We start from the raw sequence: 21,460 nt of genomic DNA, 5'->3' as shown, positions 1-21,460 counted from the left end.
AAGCCCCAAACCTGTTGAACTGAAATGTGAAAAGGTAAAAGGAAAATACTTTGCTTCAAGTGTGTTGGGTGAAATCATGATTATCCTAAAAAAAACCAAACCAAACAAAACAAAGGAAAAAAAAAAAACAACAAAGAAAAAAGTGTTATGCTTTCTAAAACAAAAAATAGAAACTAAATCCCTTAGCTTAGAGATTTACAAGGATCTTTCCCTCAAAACCATGTTTTTACTGACTGATTTGTTCTTGCCTAAATCCCATCTCTTAGTTATTGGCTCTATCTGACATAGGGGAAACTTCCAGCAGCTTCGTACAGAAGCCACCCCTGTAGCCCCTCAGCTACCAAAACCTTGCCACGCAGACCCGTTACAGTGCCTTCTGTCTGTCCACCCAAGCCAGGATGACGGCAGGAAGCTCCCGCACCTTTCACGAGCTTGGAGGCTGCCGTTCTTCAAGCCGCTGCTGTCTCCCCTCCAGGGACCCGGCCCTGCTCAGCAAATGCCACGCACAGTGGCTGGCTGCTGCTGTGCTCCCGTGACTGCCCTGCGCTCCAGCATGTGAGCAAGGCAAGGCTCCGCCATACAGCTGCAGAAGGCGGACTGGTGAGATGAGGCTGGTGCAGGGCTTCCCAAAGCCGTGGAGAACGACATGTGCGGCTGAGAGCAGGAGCATTCTTCTCTGTCTGGAGCTTCAGCTTGCACGTCCTGGGCCGCACGAACCGGGCGCCCCATCGCCCTTGCCAGGGTTGGCTCGGAAGGGCGACAGACCTCCTAGACAGCGAGGACAGGAAGCCTGCCAGAGGGTGTTGCTGTGGATGCCCTAGCCAGCGTGGACTGTGCTGCATCTGTGTTTCACTGGGCTTTGTGCAGGGAAGTTGGCCCTGCTTGGTGTGGGGGATGCTTGACTTGTTTGGCTGCACATCGCTGCTTGCCTGCTGCGGCGATGACCGGACTGGCTCTTCAACACTCAACAAGTGCGTCCTGCCCAGAGCAGTTATGTTCTCTGGTGTGTGGTTTTTGGGAAGGACCTGGAGGCAAACAGCTGTGGAGAGCAGGGTGGCAGTGAACTTCCCAAAGAGGCCGTGCTGCCACGCTTGCTCTTTTCCTGCTGGCTGTGAGCAGGCAGCGCTCGGAGGCAGGCGCTACTGCCTGCCACGGGGCCTGCATGCCCTCATCCTGCAGGCAGAGTGTTCAGCAGGGGTCCGTCAGGGGATCCGATCCCAGCTTCTGCCTCCCCTCCTGCTTGGAAACCCCCCGTATTGCTGACACCCCCACCTCCACCCCCCCTTGAGAGGCCACCGTGCCCCACGCCCAGAAACGGCGGCTCTGTGACATCAACCCCAGGGCCAAGGCCATCAGAGGCAGCGAGACTGCTGCGGGCAGTACGTCAGCGGCTGCGCTGGAGGCAACAAGACCTCGTTCTTGCAGCTGACACGTGCCGCCAACAGCGATGAAATTGCTCGCCCTCCTCGTCCTGCTGGCCGTGTGCCGGCCTGTGCACGGCATGTGGGACAGCTGTGGGTAAGTGGGCCGAGGCTCTGGGAGGGAGCTCGGGCAGCCCTTGACGGGCTTCACTGGAGGGGGCCCGCGTGTGCCCTGTGGCCACCCCGCTTCCCGAACCCCTGTGGGAGCCTCAGCTCCTTGCCAGCACCCAGGCTGCTGGCACAACCCGTCCATGGGGCTGAAGCGGACAGAGGGCTGGAGGCACAGCCACGGGGTTCCCTGGCCCTGCCATCCGTGCAGCCCCTCGGGGGGAGGGAAGACGGCTGACCTTCAGCCTCAACAGCAGCACAGCCGTCCAGCAGCACACTCATGAGTTTCTTCTTACAGCGGGACCTGCGGGCTCCGGCCCATGGCAGCTCCCTCCGGCACGTCGCGCGTCGTGGGTGGCACGGGTGCCCAGCCAGGGGCCTGGCCCTGGATCGTCAGCATCCAGAACCCCTGGAAAGTGGGCACGGGCCACGTGTGCGGAGGGTCCCTCATCAGCCCGCAGTGGGTCCTCACAGCAGCCCACTGCTTCGTCGGGGCCAGGTAAGGAGGACCAGGGAAGGGGGCTATCCCCACAGCACCAGCAGGCGCCGTGTCCGCAGCCCCACGAGCTCCTGCCATCCCGGTGCCTTGCAGTACGCCCAGTGCCAGGGCACTGGTGAGCCCAGCTGAGAGACTGCTCCGCAGAAGGCTGGGCTCGCGCCACCGCTTCCTAGCAGCCTCCAGCTCCACGTTCCTGGTGCCCAAGGCGTGCTAGGGCAGTGGCACCCTCCGCAGCGCTGCTTTCCTCCCTGCCTTGGGAAGCAGAAGGCAGGGAACCACGGGGCTGCTGCAGCACGTGGCTCTGCTCCCTCTCACCTCTCCATCTGCCTTCCAGGCACGTCACCATGTGGCGCGTGGTGATCGGGGCCACCCACTTGGCTCAGCCGGGCCCTGAGACCCAAGTGCGCAACATTCAGCGGCTGGTGGTTCACGAACACTACCGTAACGGCACGGAGAGGAACGACATTGCCTTGCTGGAACTGGACCAGCCTGTCCAGTGCGGCTACTACGTACAGCTGGCCTGCGTGCCCGACGCCTCGCTGAGAGTGTCAGAGCTGACAAACTGCTACGTCAGCGGGTGGGGTGCCACCACGGCAAGATGTGAGTTCCCAAACAGTGCTCGTGTCCCGAGGGCAAGCTCGGCACGCTGGGGAGGCGGGCTGGGCTTATGGCAGCAGTGGCGGCGAAAGCCAGAGTCGGGCTGTGGGGACGTACGGCCACGGAGAGGGGGGCCCGAGCCGTTAGCCAAGGCGAGACGGAAGGGCAAGCCCGGCACAAGGCCTCTGCAGGGGCAAAGGCGGGCCCTAGGGAAGGACTTCACCCACACGGGAGGAGAACTGGGAACAGAAGGGCTGCTGGCTGCTAACTCCTTCCTGTGCTCACAGCTGGAGGATCGACCGCTGTCCTGCAGGAGGCCCAGGTCCCCCTCATCGATGTCAAGGTCTGCAACAGCAGCCGCTGGTACAGAGGGGCCATCCACCCCCACAACGTGTGTGCCGGCTATCCGCAGGGCGGCATCGACACCTGCCAGGTAGGAGCGTGCTCCGCGCCAGCCCCCAGCAGCACAGGCAGCCCTGTCGCCAGCGCCCAAACGTCCGCCGGCGCATGCTGCGCCTGGCGAGTCGCCCTCCTGCCGCTGGGTCCCCACCGCTGTCGGGGCTCGCCTCCCCTTCCCCGTCTGCAGGCCCTTGCCCAGCACCTCTCTTGTCCCAGAGCCCCATCACTCTGCCCAGAAAGGCCACCCAGTGCTCTTGCCCCAGCCCAGAGCTCCGCATCCCAGTCCTGGCACATCCCCCTTCCACACCTCCAGGATCCACTGGGGCAGAGAGGAGAGTGCCCGACCTTGCAGGCCTGCCAGCCCCTCCCGGACAAGGTCCTGCAGGCTCCAGCACCTGAGCAGAGCCTTGCTGGGCAGTGGGTACAGCTCTGGCAGGTGCTGGGAGAGAGAAGGGGCCAGCCACAGTGCTGCCGGGGCCACCCAACAACACCAGAACCCTCTCTCTCTCCTCCGCTCCGCTGCAGGGGGACAGCGGTGGTCCTCTCGTCTGCCAAGACAAGCACGCTGCCTACTTCTGGCTCGTGGGGGTGACCAGCTGGGGGAAAGGCTGCGCCAGAGCCAAGCGGCCCGGAGTCTACACCTCCACGCAGCACTTCTACGACTGGATTCTGGTACAGATGGGACTGCGCCCAGCAGGAACGGCTGCTCCAACGCCACAGCCAGTCTTCACCTCAACCCCCGTGCAGAGGCCAAGGCCGATCCCAACCCAGTCGGGCAGGTTTAGGCCCTGTCAGTTTCCACGGCAGAAGCTGCTGGAATTCTTTAACCTGCTGCAGGAGCTCCTGCAGGTCCTAAGGGGGATAAAGGCTTGAGCAGCAGGAGGAACAGGAGCCAGTGCAGGCTGCAGGGTAGCACCACCCGTTCCTCCTGGGGCAAAGCCTGCTGAGATCCAAAGGCAGCCGCAGTGCCAGAGGCCTGCTCTGTCCTGCCCACGCTCCTCTCCAGGCACACACTTGCTGCGCTCGACTTAGTTCTTGAAATAAAGTCACCAGTTGTCACAGCTGACCACGCTTCAGTCCAGTTCAGTCTCCTGTGCAAGGCAAGGACTTCCACGGCAGGCCCTTGCGGCAGGAGGCTGCGGGCAGACAAGTTGGGCACAAAGGGGAAGCATCACACCGAAGGGCTGAAACGGTGCCTGGGCAGAGGAGAGGGTGCTGGGAGCCCCCATGGGATGGAGAAGACGGGTCACCGAGGCTCGCAAGAGGACAAGAGACAAAGACGTGCCACGCAGACAGCTGTGGGGGCACGCGTTAAGGCACACAAGCCCATGCTTAGGGCCTGGCTGGGGTGGTATGACCTTGGTTAGATGGCAGGTGCCCACCAAAGCCACTATCACTCTCCCCCTCCTCAGCTGGGCAGGGGAGAGAAAAATAGAACCACAGGTTTGTGGGTTGAGATCAGGACAGGGAGATCACTCGGCATTTACCCTCATGGGCAAAACAGACTTGACATGGGAGAACAAATGTCATTTATTACCAATTAACTCAGAGAGAAGCACTGAGAAATAAAACCAAATCTTAAAACACCTTCCCCCGACACCTCTCTTCTTTCCGGGGCTTAACTTTGATCCCGATTTCTCTCCCTCCTCCCCCCCAGCGGCACGGGGCAGGAGGGAACAGGGAATGGGGGTTGTGGTCAGTTCATCACTGTTGTTCCTGCTGCTCCTTCCTCCTCAGAGGGAGGACTCCTTACACACTTCCCCTGCTCCAGTGTGGGGTCTTCTCTCACGGCAGACAGTCCTCCATGACTTCTCCAGCGTGAGTACTTCCCAGGGGCTGCAGTTCTCCATGAACTGCTCCAACGTGGGTCTCCTCCATGGGGTGCAGTCCTTCAGGAACCGACTGCTCCAGCGTGAGCCCCCTCACGGGGTCACCAGCAGCAAACCTGCTCCAGCGTGGGCTTCTCTCTCTCCACGGGCTACAGGTCCTGCCAGGAGCCTGCTCTGGTGCAGGCTTCCCACGGGTCACAGCCTCCTTCAGGCACCCGCCTACTCCGGCGTGGGGGCCCTCCACGGGGTGTAGGCAGTCCTCTGCTCCACCGCCCATGGGCTGCAGGGGGACAGCCTGCCTCACGGTGGTCTTCACCACAGGCCGCAGGGGAATCGCTGCTCCGGTGCCTGCAGCATCTCCTCCCCCTCTTTCTGCACTGACCTTGGTGCCTGCAGGGCTGTTCCTCTCCCATATTCTCACTCCTCTCTCTCGCTGCGATTGCTGCTGCCCAGTAACTTTTTCCTCTCTTAAACACACTCTCCCTGAGGCGCTGCCACCGTCGCTGATGGGCTCGGCCTTGGCCAGCAGTGGGTCCGTCTTGGAGCCAGTGGCACTGGCTGTATCGGACACAGGGGAAGCTTCCAGCAGCTTCTCACAGAAGCCACCCCTGTAACCCCCTCACTACCAAAACCTTGCCCCGCAAACCCAGGACACTGGCGTAAGCCTTAGCTCACGGAACAGACCGTGGGAAACTCCTGAGCGTGGCGAGAGAACTGGGTGCCCGTAGCAAAGCGGGTGAGAAGCTGACGGAGTTACAGTGCCATGAGGAAGAGCTGGATTTCCCGGGTAATTCAGGGGATGGATGGGTGAGGCGGCCACACTGCACAGACGACTGACGGAAGGGTTGGGGTCGTTTTGGGGAGAGGAGTCTGGCAGGGCCAGCAGTAACCAGGAGACTGTAACAGTGATGCCGTGGAAGTCCAAGGGGACGGAGCCAACAGCTCCTGAAACACCAAACCTGTTCAGGGATGGGGCAAACCTGGGAGCAAGGGGGAAAAATAACCGGGGGGGTAGGGGCCCTGTTTGGGAGGAGACAAGGGTGGAGCAAGGGCGGGGGGGTCAAGGGAGATGAGGGGGATGTATAAGCCTGGAGAATGGAGGGAAGGGGGGATGGAGGAGCCAGTCCCGCCCAAGCAGACTGCGGGTCGGTTCGCTTGTTTGCTGAGCCCTGCGCCTCATCGCCACAGCGCGTCCTGCCTTCTTTGGGAGACGCTTCCAGACCCTCTGGTGTGCGGCACAAGAGGTGACGCCAGCCTCAGCGTGGGGAGTTTTGTCACCTCACCCCCAGCTGAACAAATCCAAATGTCTCAAAATCAAAACGTACCAAACATTAACCTATCAGGCCAAGAAGTGACTCGGTGTCGTTCTGTGTGTGTGCCAGCAGCCGACCTTGTCACATGCGCCCTTCCCAGGGTTCTGTCTGTTTTTACAGACCTTGAGTGCTCTGACTGACAAGTCAGACTGACGTTGATTTAAGAAAAGCGGTAACTGCAGTTTCCCTTCTTTCCCTATTTCACGTGCGGTTCACATTAACTTCTAAAGGCCAAAAAACCAGTGTAAACATTAGGGACTGGTTTTTATTTGTCAGCTTCAGACCTTAAAAATGAGGCTTTGGGCCTTAAAATGAGCATTTGGACCATCAAACAAGGGGTTGGATCCTAAAAATGAGGCTTTGGGCCCTGAATAACAGCATTTGGGCTCTGTCATCAGTTTTGGACCTTAAATTTGAGACTTTGGACCCTAGAAATTAGAAGTTGGACCCTAAAGATGCAGGTTTGGAAACTAAAGATGAGGCTTTCTACTCGAAAGAGGGATTAAAACCCTAAAGCTGAGTCACTGGAGCCTAAATGCAGCTATGAGCCCTGAAAGGGAAGGTTTAGACTCTAAAAAGGAGGCTTTTACCCCTAGAAATGAGGCTTTGGAGACTAAAAATGAGGCTTTGGGCACTGAACCAGGGGGTTTGGACTCTCCAGGTGACGCTAAAGATGCCTGGCAGGATCCTCAAAATGAGGCTTTGGAGCCTGAAAGTGAGACTGCAAAGTAAACCTGACCCTTTTGGTCCTAAAAATGAGGCCCCCGGAAGCTGCCGGGGCCGAAGGAGGTCAGAGTCCCTGTGGCCCGCAGTACATCCGGGGCAGGGCTGGAGCTGCCCAACAGAACCGCTCCGCCAAAGCCACCCGCTGTGTCCCCATCACCCAGACTGCCCCTCACAGCCACCCCCATGGCCACAGCTCTGCCCGATGGTGCAGCATGGAGGCCCAAGCAGCCGCTCTCCTTCCCGCAGCTGCCTCCTGTGCCCAGAGCAGCTCAAGGCTTCTGCAGCACCAGCAGGGCAAGTGCGGCCAAAGCGGAGCTGCCCCGGCAGAGCTCCTGCGAGCGCAAGCAGCCACCTGTGTCACCCAAGGTGCTGCTGGAGCCCAGCCGCAGCCAGGAGCCTGGGGGCAGTGGGGACAACACCGGGACCCTCAAGAGGGTCTCTTGCGACAGCGGTGCTCCCAGGCCAGCGCAGGGTGCAGTGGGGAAGCTGGCCAAGGTGTCCCAGAAGGCCAAGAGCAGACCTGGCAGCTCCTGCAGCTCTCGGGAAACAGGCTGAGGCACAGACCTCCCTGCTGGCCCCGGCGGCAATCCCGCTGCTCTCAAAAACACCAAGCCGGCAAAACAGAAATCCCGCCTGTTGGCCAGCACCATGTCACCGCCACCGGCGAAGAAGCTGGCGCTCTCTGTGTCGTGGCTAAACCCCAGCCAACAGCTGAAATGGACGCAGACACTCGCTCACTCCTCCCCCGTCCCCCTGGGATGGGGAGGAGAATCGAAAAAAAAGTAAAACTTGTCATTGAGGTAAGAACAGTTTAATAAATAAGTAAAATAAAATAAAATCATGACGATAATAATGAAAAAGTTACTCACATTAATAATAGTAACTGTAATTAAATGGAATATAGCAAAGAGAGAGAGAAACAAAACTCAAGAAAAGACAAGTGATGCACAGTGCAGTTGCCCACCACCTGCTGACCAATTCCAGAGCAGTGATCCCCCCTCTTGGCCAAATCCCCCCAGTTTCTCTGCTGACTGTGACGTTCTATGACCCTTTCACCAGTTTGGGTCAGCTGTCCTGGCCGTGTTCCCTCCCAGCTTCTTCTGCGCCTGCTTGCTCAAAGAGCAGGGGAAACAGAAAAATCCTTGACTTAGGATAAGCCCTCGAACTCTCCTGGTTTTGCAGAACACGGTCTGCCAAGGCCACAGCACAGCGGGAGTCTGGCGGTGAGGTTTTTGCTGATGTGACAGTGCTGACGCCAGTGTCTGCCCCACAATATGCAGCCCCTCTCCAGCCATCTGCCTCAGCAGAGAGCAAATCCTGGGGGGAGCAGCTGGCAGCAGAGACGCAGGCTCCCCCAACTCCTGCCAGGGCTTGGGGACATGCTCCCACCCTCTTCCCACCGTCTCATGAGCACGGCGGTGAGACTGAACTCATCCCTAGGCCGGACCTGACCAACCTCCAGGTTCACTCTAGAGTGGCAGTACCTCAAAATTCTTGGATGGAGCACCTGCTACGTACGTTCACCCATGGGGATTCACTAAATCCAAGCCTACTGGTGAAGCCATTACTCACAGGGGTTGTTCCATGTCGCGGCCATTGCTCGTCTCGGGAACAGAGAGGAAAGGTCTGGATGACAAAAGCTGTCAGGACGCACTCCAGAAACGGAAGACCAGTGCTAGAAGATCCCCATCACCTAATCGCATAGAAATACTTCCGGCTTAATTAAATCATTATTGAAAATACAGCACACAGAATAGCATCCACCAGCAAAACACTTTCAGTCGTAGTTTTAGCTGCTGCAGAGCTGCAGGCTGATGACCTTACATTCACTGTCATAGGACCAAAAAAACCCACAAGTGGCAAACAGGAACTCATACCTACCTAGCTTTATATGTAGAAGAGCTCAGCCTACAGCTCTGGAGGTATAGACCAGCCTAGACTTAGATCCTGAGTCTACCTACTCAATGACCTGTCCACAAAGTCAAATCGTAATTACCTTTGAAAGAGGAGGGAACTGGGAGGGGAAGGGGGAAGAAAAAAAATTTGCTGGGAAGAAAACGGAAGTATAGGCACACAATTAAAAGAGGAAGGAGCCGAGGTATCCTGAAGGCCAGCTCAGCCCAACTCACTTTTGCTGGTGAAAAGCTGTGCAGCTTGGAAGGAAAAAAGCACACTTTGGTGCTGGGATGCACACAAATGCCTGAGTTCAGACATGAAACAGCAGAAAAACCTGGACACGGCTGCTTTTCACTTTCTTCCTATCTGCATGCATCTTTGACTTCTACATTTGCCTGAAGTCCTCCCAGACTTACAGGGATGTGGCCTCTGTCCAGTTCATGTGCTATGAGGAGAAACAGGTTTTGACCATGAAGGAGGCAGCAAATAACTGCGCCTGCAGAAGGAAAGGAGCAGCCACCCCTCAGCTTCGGAGAAGCCCAAAGCTGCCCAGCGCCCCAGCAGCCCCTGGCACCCTGGCCTTTCCTTGGCTCTGAAACCCTGTGGGGCCTGCCAGTGCCGGGGAGCCCCAGGGACAGGAGCCAAGGACGGTGGCCAGCCCTGTGGGGAGAGTGAGGGGGGCTCCGTCCTTTCTTCTGGCCACGGGAGGCTGCCCTAGGCCATGCCAGGACAGGGCGTCCCTCCTCCCCATGGCCCGGGGGAAGGCGAGGCCTGAGGAAGGCCCCGGGCGCTGGGCTCAGCACGGGCAGTGTGACGGGGCAGGGCCTGGCCGATGCCAGCGGCTGCCGTCACACAGCTCCTGCTGCCTGGGGCTGTGGCTGGAGCACAGACAGAGCCGCCTTTTGGGAAAGACTCGACAACCCAGAGCAAGCCCAGGGCAGCTCCGCTCCTGTCCCCCTCCCTCCCTGAGCAGGCCCAGGCCCCCGAGCGGACCGAGGGCGGGCAGAGCTGTGCCCCTCCCTGCGCTGCCGCGGGCTCCGCTCCAGGGAAATGGCCCTTCCTGAAGGCTGCCTCCGCAGGCCCCACGTCCTGGCTGGCTGAGGAGCTGCTGAGGTGAGGAGAGGCCTGGGGGCGAGAAGGGGCAGAGGCCGAGGGGCCTGAAGAGAAATGGAGGAGAGACAGGCCGGGGGCAGCTGGGGACAGGGACAGGGACAGGACCAGGACTAGGGGTGCTGCAGGAGCAGGTAAATCCCAGCGTGGATGGGCCTGGGGGGAGGGGCCCGGAGACTGCAGGGCCCACAGGCCCCACCAGGGCCCAGTTTACCAGCTTTGGGCCCGTGTGCTCAGCCCCAGGGACAGCCCCACAACCAGGGTCAGAGCGGCTCCTGCTGCTGCCCCCAGGGTCACCAGCCCCCTGCCAGCCCTGAGCCAGCCTGCAGGTGTCTGAGCCGGGGTGAGGTGGAGGAGCCTGGAAAACAATTCATCAATGAGGCGAGGGAAGAAGGTGTAGTGGGTGTGGCACCTGGGGTTCACTGACCCCCTCAGTTTCGTGTCTGGATCAGTGCTGGACTTGGGCACGAACAACTCCAGTTCAGAGCAGGATCCTTGTTACTCATCTGGCTGCCAGGCTGTTTCTGCCCTCTCCTCCCTGCTACAACCTGAGCGCATGAGTACTCTCCTTGCTTCTGCCCTGCTGCTTTGGGACCTCGGGGGTGAAAAGGAGAGAGGGACTCGTGTAGTCACGGGGTCTCTTGGGGTGTCCTGGGTTTGCTTTGCTGCTCACTTCTGTGCTGTTTCCTGGGCTGTTCACCGTGTGGGTGCCTAGAGAGGCAAATGAGGCCCTGAACTAAGTTTCCGCTTCAGGGTTTCCTCCTACAATAAAACACGCTTCCATTTTCTCATTGGTAACAGCCTGAAAAATCGACACCGAAGCAGCACGTGCCTCTTGTGACAACAGGTGACAAGAGATGGTTGTGTTCAGTTAATCCTTAGTAGCTTTGGGTGTAGGAAAACAGTAATGTTACTGTGTGGGCACCATGTATGTGGATGTCTGGTTTTCTGCATATTTGTAACTGATCTTGTTTCTTTTAGACATGAAAACCTTGATATGTACTGCCAAGGTCAGAACAAAATGCGCAGAACTGATAAAGCCAGAGGTGCCGATTAAGGAGGGTGTGTAGGTTAGCACTAGTTTTGAATTTTCTCGTTCTAGTTAAAAGCCTTGCCTTAAACGATTGAAACGAGCTGAACCATTGGGTATTTATCATCCTTGCGCAATTCTGTATTGCTTCAGACTTTACCAGCCATACTCATGGACTCTGGGCCTGTCCTGTAGTGAGCTCAGAACAGAAATTCAGGAAAAAAAATGTGTGATTTTCCAAAATTGTTATGAGATGGAAGGCAACCGCTGGCTGCACACAGGTGGGAGTACACAGAAATAGGCAGCGTCACTCAGAATGAGGAAGAGCGGTGTGGGGACAGCCGCAGTGTGACAGTTGTGGTGGCCGTGAGCAGCACAGCACAGGTTTTTCAGGCAGCAAGGCTGGCTGGCAGGGTGGGTGAACAGCTCCTCCCGAGCACGGAGATGGGCATGGGAGAAGCCAGGGCTGTTCCGTCCGTGTGTAGCGGGGAACGGTCGGAGGAAGCTGCTCTCAGGGCCTGTGACCAGGAGCTGTCGTCTTGGTACTCCCGGAGGGTGATGGTTCCCAGGGAGCAGAGCTGCCGGGCAGGGGCTCCAGCTCGCAGTGTGCCACGGGGTGAAGAACTTCCTCTCCCAGCATGTGCGGGGTTGTTGTAGAAGGGTCTGGGGAGCTCCTGCTGCCGACTGACCGGGTTCAGACTGGACTGGTGTGGGGCTGTGTTTTGGATTTGCGCTGGAAAGTGTGTCAATAATAATACAGGGATCTTTTAGTTACGGCTGCTGAGCAGAGCTGTGATGGGTTTGCGGGGCAAGGTTTTGGTAGTGGGGGGCTGCAGGGGTGACTTCCGTGAGAAGCTGCTAGAAGCTTCCCCCGTGGCCAAGGCTGAACCCCTAAATGACAGCGGTAGCGCCTCGGGGAGAATGTCTTTAAGAGGAGAAAAAGTTGCTGGGCAGCAGCAATTGCAGCGAGAGGGAGGTGTGAGAAGATGTGAGAGAAACTTTTCTGCATCCACCAAGGTCAGTGAAGCAGGAGGGGGAGGAGGTGCTGGGGTGCTCCAGGTGCCCGAGCAGAGATTCCCCCGCAGCCCTTGGTGAAGACCACAGTGAGGCAGGCCATCCCCCCGCAGCAGAAGGCAATGACTGCAACAGCACAGGGCCTTTATCAAGAGGGGGTGGTTGACGTTGTCAGTATCTCATTCCTGTGAGGGTGCCACTCCCCCGCCCGCTGCCCAAATGACTGCAGGCGGAGAGAGGCGCTGCCAAGCAAACATCCAACTCTTTAATGGATTGGGAAAGAACGAGGGATCTGGGAGAGGGCTGGGGATGGGGCAGGTGGGGTCAGGTCTCCTATTCCAGATCGTCTCTGCACGTGGGTGGGGGGCAGATTGGTGCAGGACCCGTGTGGCGTGAGTAGCCGTACTCGTCGGATATCTCCATGACGATGCGCCTCTGCAGAAAGAACTGCGCCCGGCCCTGTGCCATCTGCAGGGCCGCCCGCTCCCGCTCCTCCTGGGCCAGCTCCCGCTCGGGCTGCTGCTCAGGTGTGAGGGGCACCGACGCCTCCTGCTCCTCCAGCGGGGTAGGCGTAGCCACAAGGGTCCCCCCAGGGACAGTATGGAGCTGCGGGAGGGCGCAGCAGCTGTGGCGGCTTCCGTGGGTTTTGCCCCTCCACGGGTGACAGGCGCGGCCGGCTGGGCTGCATGTGTTTGGCAGCCTCCCGGGTGCGCTCCTTGCCACTCGATGCCACCACTGGTGCCGTCTCCTTCTTGCCATCAGCTGGGGGCTTGGAGGCAGCTGGCCGCATGCTGGGGCATCTTGGGGCCACCAGAAGGGGCTGGGGGACCCGGGGGGGCACCTGGGGGCTGGTCTGGGGCTCCAGACGGCGCAGTTGACGCTCCACCCCCACCGGTTTCACTCTTTGCCCCAGTGGGCGGAAAATCCGGATGGCATCCATCAAGCGCGCCTTCAGCTCAGTGCGGGGCGTCCTCGGCTCCCCCGGCGCTTTCTCCTTCTTGATCAGCGGTGGGTGAGAAGGGCATGGGGCGCTTTGTCCCCAGGTGTCCCCAGGGCTTTTGGGTCGCTTGGGCCCCAAGGTGGGCACAGTGGTGTCCTCAGATGCCCTGTGCTTGATGCCACCCGCTTGTCGCCTGCTGCTGCCCGCCTGCTGCTTGCTGCTGCCCACCGCCGCGCCGCCCCTGCCTGGCTGCCCCTCGCACAGGGCTTTGGACTCTTTGTCCACCTGGCACGTCGCCGCCTTCTTCTTCTTCTTCTTGGGTGGGTCGTCGTCCTGCGGGGAGCTCTCTTGCGTCTCGGACGCGTCGGCCGGTGCAGGGCGCTTGGCCTGCTTGCTGCCTGCCTCTCCCGCTCTGGGCAGTGCCTGGCCGGAGACGACAGCCGGCATCAGCGGCAAGCGGCTCACAACCTCCTGGGGCTGCCGCTGCGGCACCTTCTCCAGCTGCTGGGCCGTGCAGAGCGGATCACGCTGGGGGGCTGCTGTGGGGCTGGTCAGCAGCGGGAAGTGCAGGGAGAAGGGGTCGGTGTCCCCCAGCATCACCTCCGCCAGGCTCTCCTTGCAGCAGCTGCCCTCCACCACGTACTCAGAGAGGTCGGGGAGCTCCTGGAGGAAGGCGGTCCAGCCAGGGCTGTCAGAGATGTCGGAGGCAGTGTCAAGCCAGGCCAGCATTTGGTTGTCGGTGGTGTCCTCTGCCTGCTCAGGAAAGGCCATGGAGAAGGCGGATGGCCACTGCTGGGGCAGGTGCACGGGCTTCCCTGGAGCTGGCCCTGCAGCTGAGAAACTCCAGGCGCCTCCTCCAGCCTCCAGGCTTCCTCCCTCCAAGCAATTCCAGGGGCTCCTCCTGGGCTTCCTCTGAGATGTCTTGGGGCTGCCCCGAGCCAGCTCTGTCCCGAGGGCGAAGCTGGGCAGTCTGGCAGCAGGACACGGGGGGGACGCTCCTTTTATCCTGCCCCGCAGCATTGTGACTGCTGCGTTGCCGGGTGTGGGCACTGTGACATGGGGCCCCCCCTGCGCAGCCCCGCCTGCTGCAGCCCTGCCCGCTGCCCCTCTGCCCAGCATCCTTCGGAGGAAGGCCTTTGGGGGGGCTGGCCCCAAGGCAGCCCCGTGTGCCCAGGAGGCCCAGGGGGCTCTCCCTGCCCTTGGTGGCCATGCGCTGGGCACAGCTGCTGGGCGGCCTCGACGCCTCCTCTGCCCCTCGGCTCCCAGGGACAAAGCCAGTGCTGCTGCTCTTCTCTCCGGCCGGGGCAGAAACCCACCGTGTGGCCCAGTGACCCCCCTACCCGCCGTGCCCTCTCTGCGCCAGAGCCAGCGGCCATGAGGCCGTGCAGTGGGGAGGACGGGGGACTTGATCTGGGGTAGACAAACCCTTGCCCAGAGGCGCAGCGAGGCTGGTTTCGGCAGCCGCAGCCCGAGCGGAACCGGAGCCAGAGGCTGGGCTGGACGGTGCCAACGGAGCGCCATGGAAACAGCAGAGGCTTTGGAAAAGGAGGGAGCGGGGGTTACCCTGGGGTGGTGGAGATGTTGCTCCTTTTCAGGCCCAGAACACCGGGGTCCGTGCCCAAAGCACGGCGAGGCAAATGGCGACGCTTCCCAACTGTAAAGGCAGCCCCTGGCTGCTGGGGCTGTCACATCCCCTTTTCCTCATGAAACCAAGTTGCGCAGGCAGCCATCTTTATGGGGTGAAAAACATGTTCAGCTGCAGAGCTCATTTGTGACTGTAACCTTTCCGAGATTTTTTTTTCAATTCCTAAAAGAAACTGTGAAAAACAATCTTCTGGCACACGTGTTGCCAATCGGCAGTGGGTAAGAAAAACTCCTTTACACACAGTGAGATCAGTAGAGACGTCCTTTATTAACGATGCGCACCGGGGACATGGGATCCTTCCCCAAGATGTCCGCCTGCACGTTGCAGTCAACAAATATTTATACATTAAATTCATACAGATTCAGTCTATACAATGCATATTCAATTTCATCCTCTCAATGATTGGTTCTTCTTCTCTCGCTTCTGATGCAAATTAGCACGCAGCCTCTGTCGTAGTCTTCTGTTGTTCCCTTGTGAGTAGGGGGTATAATTTGGGTAGGTGGTCCGTGAGTCGGAGGTCTCAACCATTCCTCAAATTGACCGTGTTTGGTCAAGGAACATGTCCTTGGCTCGTAGGCTCTTGGCTTGTACCTCCTTTGGTCACGATTCAAAGATTGGAGCTCCCACCCACCACCCCTGGGCAGCGGGAACCATCATAAATCCTGTCTAGCAGACACCTTGGACTGCAACACGTTATCCTTGTTTCTAACCACTAACAGATCATTGGTTAATAAACACCTTAGGTCAGGGACTTTATGCTAGCAGCATTGGCAATACAAATTTTATTTTACATTTGATCATTTATTCCATTTGAGACTTATTTTCCCAAAATAATCATTAGTCTCTCCTACTAATATCCACTAATTCGGATTCTTGATATTCAAATCAAGACGGGAAAAGTAAGGGGATTTCCAAGCAGTATCACTGGTGCACGGCAGGTTTCAAGTTTCTCTGGTTTTTAAACTGTAACCACCTGGTGAGGTTTCTATGGTTACGAGGCTCAAAACACACACTTCTAACATCCTAAATCTGGGGATTTCTGCAGCACCATCAGCTGTGCTCTCCTGCAGGGCACTCTCAGGACCATCACACCTGGAGTGAGAACAGGACCTGCTCCAAGTTCAGTTTGTGCCAACTCTGCAAAACAAGCTGCATGACCCGCTGAGGGGATACAGGGGACATGCAGAGGGGGGTATGGGGGCTAATGTTTGAATGTGCTGTCCACTCGTCACTCATAGCCAGGAGGATGAGGGACGAGGCTACTGCCTGTCTACACGTGGGAGAAGATGCTTACCTAATATTGTTGATTCATTAATTGATTTATAAAATTTCTTGAGTTTATTTTGATTCTTGTAGCTTCTGCACGGGTGTGTTTCTGGAGGTCTAAATACTTGGACTCAGTGCCTGTGAACTGGATGTGGTGAAATCTGGTATTTTCAGATCTGATGGCTGAGTTTCCTGGATTTCTGGATGGGAGTTCAAGTTGACTGTGTTTATCCTTGTGGAGGAGGGGTTGCTTGGGTTTTTGGAAAGGCATGGTGCTGGCTGTTTTTATTCCTAGCAGCCTCTGTCTGATAGGGGGCCAGATAGAAAATATACTTTATACCTGAACATATATTAATAGGGAGCTATATAGAAAATGCTAAAACTATTGAAACTTGCTTTCTCTAGAACTAACACGCATGTAAGTAAACAATTAATCACTAACGCCTGCAAGCCGCCTGAGGAGGAGGCCGGAATGCTTGAGAAAGAAGCTGATAAGGGAAACAGAAAGGACAGAAACAAGGACATAATTCATGGCTCAAAGGCGTCAAAGGCAGGAGGAGCTAAGGGCTAAGGAGGGCTCGCTAACATCCATCTCTAAACAAGAACAAAGAGGAGATAGCCAGCTGTGCACACAAGGACAGACCAGGCTGAAACCGGTCTGGGACTGCAAGCTCAGCCAAATTAGAGATTCCAGGGGAGAGGCGAGGAGTACACAGCGAGGAAGACCTATGGCCTTCATCCCTGAAGACCCCTGCCCAGAACCACCAGGAGGAACTGTGCAAGCGCCCCGAGGAGGAGCCCGAGGCGGAGATTATGGAAATGGAGTGACAGGAAGGAATGGCCTTTTTGGGGACAGGTCATGAATATGTACAGGCATTTCGAAATAGGTGATGTTTTAACTGTATAAATCCTGGACAAGCGGCCACGGTGGGTATGCCCGTGTGTGGTGGAGCGATCCCCCGTGCATCTGCGCGCAATAAACACACCTACTGTGTAACCTTGCAGGTTGTAGAGTCTTTTCCGCACGTCATGTGTCACTTTCCTTATTATCATTTAAAAAAAACCAAACCCAAACAGGACTTGCTTTTTGATGATCATGAAAGGGACTTAGCCCGGCACTGGCTACGAGCTGACGTTCAGGACTGCCAGGAACTGCCCCCCCAAGCCCCTCCCAGCTGTGAGTGAGCGCAGGTCTCACTGCTGCAAGCTGGGGTGCCCCTGGGGTAACAATGCACGGGCCCAGTGAGGGCAGAGCTCGCTTGCCCTGAGGAGGAGCAGGGGGACAAGGGGAAGGAAGCCAGTGCCTTCTGCCGGGCGAGAGGGTGGCATTTCCCAGCACCCACTGCACTGGAGAGCTGGAGCAGACACTGGCAGCAGCACTGAGCTTGCAGGTACTGCAGGAGTTCAGAAGACAGGTCAGCTTCAAAGTGCCCGTGAGGTGGAAGAAGGGTCTGAGCTGAGCTGTGCTGTGCTTCCTCCCCCGTTGCTGAGAAGCTCGGAGCATGAACCTGTCCTCCCGTCTCTCCTGTCCTGGCTCATGAACATAGAAGAGCGGTTGGCAGAGCAGACTTTGGGGGCTGCTAATGCTGCTGCCTCTGAACTCCGAGGGGGAGAGAAAATCAGATGAGGAGGGAAGAAGAATGGCCTGAGGCGAACTGCAGAGGAAGTCAAGCACCAAGTAAACCGACAGCCGCACTCTTAAAGCCAGCCCTCTGCTGTATTTCACCACGGCAGGGATTCCAACAGCACAACCTTTTACCTTGAAGATTCTTTTTTCTTAGATGACTAAAATAAGGTAATCTACCTCAGCTGTTTGATGGATTTTTCACTGACAGCTGAGGATTTGAAACCCCCCTCTAAACTACAGAGCACTGAACTAATAAACTGCTGCTTGAAAGTGGAAATGGGAAAAAGATTAGAAAAGGCTCCGATCGATTAACACTGTGTTGTAGCGCGGTGCTCGACTGCCTTGAGTCACCCATGCCAAGGTGTGAGGCAATGGATGAAGGTTCACAAAGCCTGAATGCTGCCTACAGCAAGGAATCACAGAACTAATTCAGCTCTTTACAAGGTGCTTGTGCCTGAGGCAGCGACAGCCCCAGCCGAGCGCTTGCTTGGGGGGGGGGGGTCAGGAGTTTGGGGAGCACAAGGGGGACCCAGCATCCCCATGTCCTGGAGGTACCTACAAACTGGACGGAGCAGCCGCTCAGAATGGGGATTTATTCCCACCCCACGCAGCCAGCACTCCACCAGAGTGCAGTACAGCTCGGGGTCAGCTGGGAATATCACACTCCGCGGTTTGGCCCAAGAATGCCCAAGTTTCACCATCGATCCTTTCGGCACGATGACCCCACTCACAGAGGGGGAACCGGCCCACGCCCGGTGCCCCGACCCTGCAACCACTCACCGACGGGCGAGGGCTTGCTCACGGACAGAATCTGCGGGGTCTCCACTCACCTAAGGCCCCCGGGGGGTGAGGGCCCTCAGCCCCGGGCAGCGTCCTCGGGCACGTCCCAGCCCCCGGGAGAGTCCCTGGCCGCAGCCCCGCTGCTCCCCGGAGGCCCGGAGTGGCTCCCAGCACCTCTTGGTTGGGCTCCGGCTGCGCCCCCTCGGCTCGGGCTGGGGTCAGCTCTCATGAGCTGGGGCCAAGTGCCAAAACCGTGAGGTAAACGCCATGATGAGATCTTACCGGCTGAACTCCGATCGTTGTCTTTGGCAAGTCCCTGTCAATGTTGGCTCTTTGCCAGGGCGGGTGCATCTGCCACAACCCACCCATGACCACAGCCGTTACTCAACTGGTTTCCTGGGAGCGGTCGTGCAGCCACCTCTTGCCTCCAGCGTTAAAAGCGAGCGTGACCTCGGGGAGCTTTCGTGCTCGCTGTGGATCATCATTCCTCAATTATCCTTCTGTCCAACACGGACAGAACAGGTTTCAAGGGGGTGCACTCTACCATTAACAGGTTTCAGTACTGCACGCCTACTCTGGCTTATTACAATACAAATTACAATAATCATAACTGCAGTCACCTAGTAAAATCCAAACATTCCAAAACTTTCCCCGACCCATTAGTCCCCGGTACAGCAACAACTGCCTCCCAGCCTTTTACCACTTTCTTCATTTCGTTGCTCTGATCCCGAGGTGGCATCGATACATCTCGGATGTGGATGCAGCCCTATTCCACACACTCCTTCTCCTTTGGTCACACAGCATTGTGTTCCACTGAGCACCACACTCGGCTGTTGCCCTGGGAATGTTGAAACGCAGGGTAGTGCCATTCCAGTCCCCACTCCACAGTGTCATGAGCAGGTAGGAAGGAATAAGTTCATCGCTCAGGTGAAACCCACTGGCATTTTTGCCACCACATGGTCATCCAGGTCCTGGTTGTCACCATGGCCAGCAGGGACACCAGGGCGATCCGCTGTCCCTGTAAGACAACACGGCTGACCTCAGCTTGGAAACTGGGCTTCAGGGTTAGAAGTCAGGGATTATCTACCGGCACCAATACGGTGGATTTCCCACTCCCATCCAGGGCTTCCCAGGCAAATATGCCTCTGGGTTTCGCCAGGGTCATGGGCACAATGCCGAGGGAGGGCAGCCTCACCATTACAGGTTGGCCCACGTATGTCCACAGTGTCCCTTTTATCATCTGGTACAGGGGCGATGCCCATTAATGGTCCCATAGGACAAAACGCTCAAATTTTGGGGTTTCCATGACGCCCCCAGCGGTTCTTGTCAATAAAGACCGCCTGTGGTGGCTGTACATCCCAGTTACGGTGTCAGACATCGGCACATCTTTCAATCAAACCACGGGTTCATTCGACTGCATGGTCAGCCTGAGTATGAGACCGTGGATGAACACCCACCTGATGCCCTCCCCTCGAGCCCAGTGCTGCACCGCTGTGGCCATAAAGTGTGGCCCATTGTCACTTCGGATGCACTCAGGAGTGGGTAAAATACTAAACCACTTTCTCTGTGCTTGCCCTGCCTGGTCTCCAGAGGCAGTTCTAACAGCTGTAGCCACGGTCAGTCCACACACCACCTCCACTGCTACCAACAGAGATCCCTTTCCATGCGATGGCTGCAAAGGACCAGTACAACCACCTCTTCTCTTACGGAAATCATAAAAACCAGGTCCTTACCACCCAAAGCGGCCACCCACCAACAGGCGGCCGCCTGTATTGCTGTTACCACTGAGGGTACCCTCGGGATGGAGCTGTCAGGGACGGGCTATTACCGGTCAGTTTGCTATAACCGTTAATTTAACACCACCATCCATCAGGCTTACGGACTGGCCAGACTGGAGCGTTACGGGGTGAATGGGTGCAGCTTATGGTCTGTCTGTTCTCCAGGTCGCCAGTCCCTTCGGTGATGCCCTGCTTGGCTGCGGCTGGCAGCGGGCCCTGAGCCATGCCGGGCACGTTCGATTGCGGCAGTGCAGGAGCGAGCTGCAGGGGCCTGATCCACCCCCAGCTCCCGAAACCCCAATGCTGAGAAAAAATGTAGATTAAAAGGAGAGATGTTAATGCCATGTGCGGAGGAAAAGGAGAAAAAGGAAAAGAAACATCTGCCTGGATGTTGGGGGGTGACGAACAAGAGGATGGGCAGTTGCGAGTCCCTTCTTCCCCTCCCCCGTGTGACCCCGGTCCAAAGGGGAAGAGAGGCAGGAAAACCCAGACAGAGCAGAAAGGACAGAGAAGAAATGGGGAGTTCGGGGCTGTTTCAAGGGGCACTAGAGGGCACTCAGCACACACACCCCCCCCCCCACAGGTGCCGCTGAGCCAGGCTGCCGGGGTGGATGCTGTGGCATCTTTGTTTCTCCCATCCCTGCACCCCCAAAATCTGGTTATATTCCCACCTGCACCCCCAAGTCCAGTTAAATCCCCCACCCTGCACCCCTAAATATGGTTAACTCCACAACTTGCACCCCAAACCAGGGTGTATCTCTCATCCTGCACCCCCACATCCATGGGTGCCTTGGTGCTGGGGGACCACCCAGGCAGGGTGAGACACAAAAGATGACGCGGAGGCCACGGCCTCGCAGGACGCAGCGTTTATTGTTGGCAGGGGAAACTGAGGCACGGGGACGCGGACAGACCTGTGTCCCACCCCCTGCCACCCCAGCCCGGGGGATGCACCCGTGCCTCAGCAGGCAGGGCCACTGCCCCCTCGGGTTAAATAGCTTAAAAAACAACCAACCAAACCAAAACAAGCCCAAACAAAGAAAAAAAAAAAAAAAAAAAAGGGAGATTTTAAGGGAAATAAAAGGGTGAGAAGCCCCAGAGCTCAGTGGGGACCAAGGCCGGGGCTCCCAGGAGCCTTGCAGGGGAAACTGAGGCACGCGGCGGTGTCACGGCCAGCACCCCAAGGGATGCGGTACCACACCTTCCCTGAAAGCCTGTTTAGTGTTAAACTGGGAAGACCGGAGGCTGCTGGCTGGACCTCCTCAGAACTAGCCCTTGGGGTGGGGTCTGCCCCACGGTCAAGGGGAAACTGAGGCACGGGGTGGGAGGAAAAGTCAGTCCCTCATCCCTGCAAATGGGATCCTACTTTGCTGTCAGCAGGGGAAACTGAGGCACGGACTCATCCTCCACCTCTCCAAGGTGCCCCAAACCAGCTCCCAACTGGAGAAACTGAGGCACGGACCCACTGGTGCTCCCCCCCCAAAA

General features: G+C 57.6%; 1 pseudogene; it reads left to right on the top strand.

Annotated features, from left to right (window-relative positions):
- The first annotated feature begins 1,447 nt into the window (after positions 1-1,447).
- LOC147412273 (acrosin-like) lies at positions 1,448-3,934 on the top strand (annotated as a pseudogene).
- Positions 3,935-21,460: the final 17,526 nt, after the last annotated feature.

The sequence above is a fragment of the Leptosomus discolor genome, unplaced genomic scaffold (assembly GCF_034619465.1).
Source record: "Leptosomus discolor isolate bLepDis1 unplaced genomic scaffold, bLepDis1.hap2 HAP2_SCAFFOLD_80, whole genome shotgun sequence".
Lineage (NCBI taxonomy): Eukaryota > Metazoa > Chordata > Aves > Leptosomiformes > Leptosomidae > Leptosomus > Leptosomus discolor.
The sequence above is the reverse complement of the archived record's forward strand: the minus strand, read 5'-3'. Positions and strand labels throughout refer to the sequence as shown.